At 39.6% G+C, this 6,497-nt stretch overlaps 1 long non-coding RNA gene across 1 annotated transcript; it reads left to right on the forward strand.

Annotated features, from left to right (window-relative positions):
- The first annotated feature begins 833 nt into the window (after positions 1-833).
- LOC113653168 lies at positions 834-5,982 on the forward strand. The gene is made up of 3 exons (XR_003443052.2): positions 834-923; positions 1,529-1,710; positions 5,196-5,982. It is a non-coding gene; the product is annotated as an uncharacterized LOC113653168 (long non-coding RNA).
- The last annotated feature ends 515 nt before the right edge of the window (positions 5,983-6,497 follow it).

Consider the following 6,497-nt stretch of genomic DNA (forward strand, 5'->3'; position numbering starts at 1 on the left):
TTTTTCTTGGTGAGTCAATATCTCCTGAGAGGCTCGAATGCAAAGAACAGTCATTGTTTCAGCTCGGTTACCCTCACTGTCAATCAGCTGCTCATTTCCCTTGACACGTACACTTGAGCTCAAACCTGAACAGAACCAGTATGTGGGAATCCCTGGAAACATTCATTCATTCATTCATTTTCTACCGCTTTATCCGAACTACCTTGGGTCACGGGGAGCCTGTGCCTATCTCAGGCATCATCGGGCATCAAGGCAGGAAACACCCTGGATGGAGTGCCAACCCATCGCAGGGCGCACACACACACACACACTCTCATTCACTCACGCAATCACACACTACGGACAATTTTCCAGAGATGCCAATCAACCTACCATGCATGTCTTTGGACCGGGGGAGGAAACTGGAGTACCCAGAGGAAACCCCCGAGGCACGGGGAGAACATGCAAACTCCGCACACACAAGGCGGAGGCGGGAATCGAACCCCGACCCTGGAGGTGTGAGGCGAACGTGCTACCCACTAAGCCACCGTGCCCCCCACTCCCTGGAAACAAAGAATTAAAAATGCAAGAGAAAAACAGCAGCATTGTTAGCAAAAATCTTGTGAGAGATGTTCTTCAATTATGACAATAATTAAAGTCTTAATGGCAGAAAGTCTGACCAACCAATCAATAAGTTGACACTAATGCCAGAGAGAGAAAGGCTGTTCTCTAATCTCAGTAAAAAGACACAGAGTTACTTTAAAATTAGTGTTTAACTCTAGATCAGGTGTGTCTGTAGATCACCTGATTTTACTTAAAGCCAAGCTCAACTAATTAAACAGGTGAAATCACTTGTGGATCTTGCTTGATTGGCAGGAAAGATTGGCCCTGATCTACATAAGTGGTGGATCTGCTAAAGAAGGTCAACAAATGTGTCTGAAAAGGTCAGAATCTAATGAAAGTCATATGCTATACATGCTTAACTTCGTATTTACTGTTTACATATGCTCTACCTGTTGCTCTTATGCTTTATGCATTTTCTCAACCGGTGTATTATGTAGATTTTTTTTGACTTAGTGGTAACAGTGATGGCTCAAGTGGTTAAGGCTCTGGGATTGTTGAAATTGAACTGGGATTCAAGCCCCTGCTCTGCCATATTGCCACTGTTGGGCCTGTGATATATGAAATATTTGATAGCTCAGTGGTTAAGATGTCGGTCTACTGATTGGAAGGTTGTCACTTCAATTTCTAGGACTGCTGGGATTTGAACACTGCCACTGCTGGGCCCTTGAGCAAAACCCTTAAACCTCATTTAAGCAAGACCCTTAAACGTCTCTATGGATGACCGTTTGAAGATTAATATGAAGCAATAAACAGCCATTCCATTCCCTCACCAGTCTCTTTCAAGTCTTTCCAATGGAATAAAATTTAGACTCCTTCCATAAAAAAGGAGATTCCATCCATAAAATCTCCTTAGAGGAAATTTCAGAAATGTTTATTCTTTGTTGAATAACATTATGGGGTTTTGTATTTGTTTGAATCCTCTTAGATTATTTGGAGCATCTGCCTTACAACTCCATGCATATCAGCTGGAACTTTAGAAACAGCAATGTATCAGAAGGAGTGTGGCAATATATACCTGTGATGTACCCTGTAGTCAGAGCAGCTGATATAGGAAATGGATCAACACCTCTTTACCACTCAGAATCAAGAACTCAGCAGTGCTTAAAAGTAAAACATTTCGTCACATTATGATAGTACACAATTTGTATGTTGTATATTAATCTTATATTTTATGTAATGGTTGTGCCGTATGTTTAGATTGTATGCTGTATGTTTGTATATTTACATTATATTGTTGCATTGTATTAAACTTTCTCATCAAATCATGATGTACAACTGACAAAAAAAAAAAATCTTCTCCTATCCAAGCGCTGACTGGCTTTGCAGATAAGTTGTATGATTCATAGACAAACCCTAAGAAAACCCTCCTCCACTCCCCCACAGCCATCTCCAGCAAGTAACAGATGAAGGACAAAGCTGTTAATACTCGCAACTCTGTTAAGGTCAATGTAAGAAGTGCTTGAGTTTTCAAGATTTTATGCTTAGACTCAGAAGTGCAACATGGTTAGAACTGTGGCTGCCCTCAAGGTAACACACTGAGTCAGGGAGAAAAATATCCTACTAGCCAGAAAATGACTTCTGGTCCATCTGGGTGCCATTTTTAAATGTGTCTAGAATAGTGGTGTCCCTGATCTAACTGGGAGCTCAAGGCAGAATTTACTTACCATCTTTGCAACCTATGGAATGCAGCCATCTTTGCAAACATCACATCAGAATCCAACATACTGCCATTGTATGAGACAGTAATCTAACCATGCATTATGTGAGCCATAGTGACTGTGTGTGTATCACCTTCTGGCTCTCCCTTTTAATTATGCTGTCATACCTAGTCTTGCCGGAGTCCCTGTCTGCACATAGCACCTAATATACATTGTCCATCACATGAATACAATCATACCTAACACCCCTCCCTCTCTCTGTTGAGTTATACAGTACATGCCACTCCTGTGCTCACAGTGTTCAGAGTTCCTAGTCTGATCGCCTCGTCTTCTGGAATTAATTCATTAATCCTGACACCCTACCCCTGGTTGGAGTCTCGTCACCCCATGTGCACTCTGCCAAGATTGTTCTGCATGGTCAGCCAGTGACTCATGGGATCGCTGTGGATGGGGCTGCCTGGAGACTGTCATGCCTTCTTTGAACCATTGTTGCATCAGTCAGTTGTATGGTCTGGTCTTTATCAGCAATCACTTGAAAACATTTGGCAGGAAGGAATTAGTGTTGGGTCTATAGTGATTTTTTTTAGGCTTAAGCTCTATTGGTAATAGTCAGGACATGCTTGAAATATAGTAAACATTTTCTTCTTTTTTAAAATTAAAATGCATTCAAATTCCAACCTTCCGTACTTTGCTCTGTGCATGCTACTATAATAGCCATTGGTGCTTTAAAATGGAAATTGCTACGCTAATGGATCCAAGAGTCTTTACAGATGGCCACATGTTCTGAACCACCTGATTAACATTCACACACAGATTCCAACATTAAGGACAGTCCACGATGCGTCTTGATTCAAACGCGCTAATGCAGAGCGGCCGAACACTGTCACCATGGATACATCAGAAAAAGCAGGCAATAACTGGGGGGGAAAAAAACAAATGCTTTCACAAGTGTGTGGGCATTTGCCAGAAACTGTGTGAAGGTGGAGACCATCGCCTACAAAAATGACAAAAACAAGTCAGCATGAATCATACACTGCATAGCGATGCACAAAGTTCAATCCCCTGCACTGCACAAACCTGAGTATTGCTTAAGGAATGTAAATTAACACTTGGGGTTAATGGACTCTTTTGATGCAAACTCTGAGGTAAATTTTTTACCAACACAATGAAAAAAATATCCAGGTGCTGGCTGTTCGACTGTTGGATACAAAAAACATTTTAAAAATATCTGCCTCACAATATTCCACATATTGGTAAAAAAAAAATACATTAAAGATTATGAGGGGGACAACAACTTTTATCTAAAACTGACAGGTATTAAAATATAGCTGTGTTCATTTCAAACATTAGCATGTCTATGGTAAACATTTAACATACTTTTCTGGTACATTTAAATAACAGGCTATTTCATATTTTAGCTTATTACAGAAATGCTATTTCAGGCAATAACTTGATAACTAAAATGACAGTTCATATTTAGCTTGTTTATTGAAATGCTGGTTCATATGTTAGCTTATTAACTTCTTTACTGGAATATAAAATAGTAGTTCAGTTAGCTTATTTATCAAAATGCTAGTTCATATATTAGCTTGCTCATGACAGTGTTACTGCATAGGTTACCACTAAAGTGCTACTAAAATGTTAGCTTATTGTCATGACTCAGCCCGGACTTTGGGCATGTGCATTTGTTTGTTTATGTTTCTCGTCACATGTTTGCCCTGCCCTTGTCTGTTCCTCCCTGTTTCCACACCTGTTCCTAATTGTATCTGATTGTCTTTTGTATTTAAGTGTGCAGCGTTGCGATGGCAGCACGGAATCTACTGTTGTATTGTCCTGTCTTTAGTCCGTGTCATGTTTGGTGTTTTTGTTATTAAACCCCGTTTGTTTTGCTATCCTGCCTTCGGGTCCGTTTTTATCTCGCGTCATGACACTTATACTGAAAAGTTAGTTCAAGTGTTTTACTGTAGCTTGTTTAATGACACACTGCTTTATATCTTAGCTCATTAAATGAAATGCTATTTCCCTTGTTTATTTAAATGCTATTTCATATAATAGTTTGTTTACTGAAATGCTAGTTCATATGTTAGCTTGTTTACTGCAATGCTACTTTATATTTACTGAAAGTTTAATTCAAATGTTGGTTAATGTACTGCAATGCTAGTTCATATGTTAGCTTGTTTACTGAAATTCTAAATTATATGATAGCAAATGTACCTAAACTTGTAGTTCACATGTTAACTAATTTCTGCAACAGCAGAATAATCTAATGTATATTTGCTGACATGCTAGATTGTATGATAGTTACTGAAACAGATCATCAGTTAATTTCACAGACAGAAAATACTGTCTGACCAGAAGGCAAACGAGACAGCATGAAAGCCACAAAGCCGCCATTCCATGCCGGGGTTTAAGAGCTTTGTCTAATTATTGGTGAAGCGAACAAACAGCGACCTCTCGTTTTCTTTACCTCATTAGTTATTGATCAGGTCTCAGAGGAAAAGCTCTGTAAACAATGGTGAGCACATCAGAGTGGTTGGCTGACTGCGCTAAGCATTATTTCAGAGCACAGAGTCACTCTGGTGGAGTACGAATAGACTGAGGTGCTACAGAGGCTGTAGATACATGTAATGTAAATCCAGTACATCGTAAAAACAAAAACCAGGGTTTTCCACTGAAGCATCATTGTTCCTATGTGTTCAGCTATGTTTATTACTAATTGCTAACTATCTATATTGCAATGCATTTTTCTTCCATATACAATGTGTTTTGCTTTAAGTTGAAATCTGTGTTTTAAACCAAGTCATAATTCACTGGACAGTTTATTAGGTATATTTGCTTATCCATGCAATTATCCAATCAGCCAATCATCTTAACACAGGTGTACCACAGGGCTTTGCTGAGCTCATTTCTCTATTCCCTTTTCACTCACGACAGCCTACAGGGAAGAGGTACAGCATCTGGCCACATGGTGTACCGAAAACAACCTGCTCCTTAACACTAGCAAAACAAAGAAGCTCATCATGGACTTCAGGAGGGAGAGAAGAGGCACGCACACCCCTATCCACATCTCAGAGGACCTGTCATGGACCACCAACACCTCCAGCCTGGTCAAGAAATCTCACCAGCGCCTGTTCTTTCTGAGGAGAAGAGACATCTTCAGCCATGGTCTTCAGCCATCCTGGTGAACTTTTATAGCTGTGTGATTGAGAGCATCCTGATCAACTGTGTCACAGTCTGGAATGGGAACTGCACAGCCGCAGACTGCATGGCAATGTAAAGGGTGGTGAAAACTGCTCAGTGCATCACAGGAAGTCTACTTTAAGCTATTAAGGACGTCTAAAGGAAACATTTAAAGACTGAGGAAGAGCTTTTCCTAAGGGCTGTCACCTTACTCAATGATAATCACCCACCCCTGTATATTATATCAGTATAATATATAATATATAACATATAACATATATATTACATGTCTATAGCACCCAATCTGTATATCTTGTATATCCATACCTATAAATCCATAGCATATTCATCTGTATATAATTCTGTTCATACTGTAAATACTGTAATCATACTTTAAATACTGTACTGTTTAAATCTTGCACTTATTGCACTTCTAGTTAGATGCCAAACTGCATTTTGTTGCCTTGTACTTGTACATGGCAAAAAATTTGAATGTAATATAATCTAATGCGGCAGCAAACAGGTCCATTCACATCAAATATCAGAGTACAGAAAATTAAATTGAATGAAATTGAATGGGGCATAGAAGCTTTTATTATTGCCACATACATTACAGTGAAATTATTTTCTTCACACATGCCAACTAAGAAGGCTGTGGTTGGAGCATATGGGAGCTATAATACAGTGTCCCTAGAGCAGGGAGGGATAAGGGCCTTTGCTTAGTTTGCCAACAGTGGCAGCTTGGCAGTGCTGGGGCTTGAACCCAACATTCTGATGAACATGGTTTTCGGTTTTCATGATTAGAGTTCTATGGTATACAGTATAGAGCAGATTTCATGGGATTTTCAAATACAATCTCACAAAATTATCACAATGGTGTTAAAGTTAAGTGGGATGAAACCCTTCATCGATGAGAGAAGTACAGAGGAGTATAGCTGAGCTGCTTGGAGCTGACAGGAAGGCTTTGGTAACACAACACATCGAACCATAAGGTGGATAAGATACAATCCTGTCAGTCAAGAACAAGAATCTGAGGCTATAGTGGGAAAATTATCA

Source organism: Tachysurus fulvidraco, chromosome 6, assembly GCF_022655615.1.
Source record: "Tachysurus fulvidraco isolate hzauxx_2018 chromosome 6, HZAU_PFXX_2.0, whole genome shotgun sequence".
NCBI classification, from domain to species: Eukaryota; Metazoa; Chordata; class Actinopteri; order Siluriformes; family Bagridae; genus Tachysurus; species Tachysurus fulvidraco.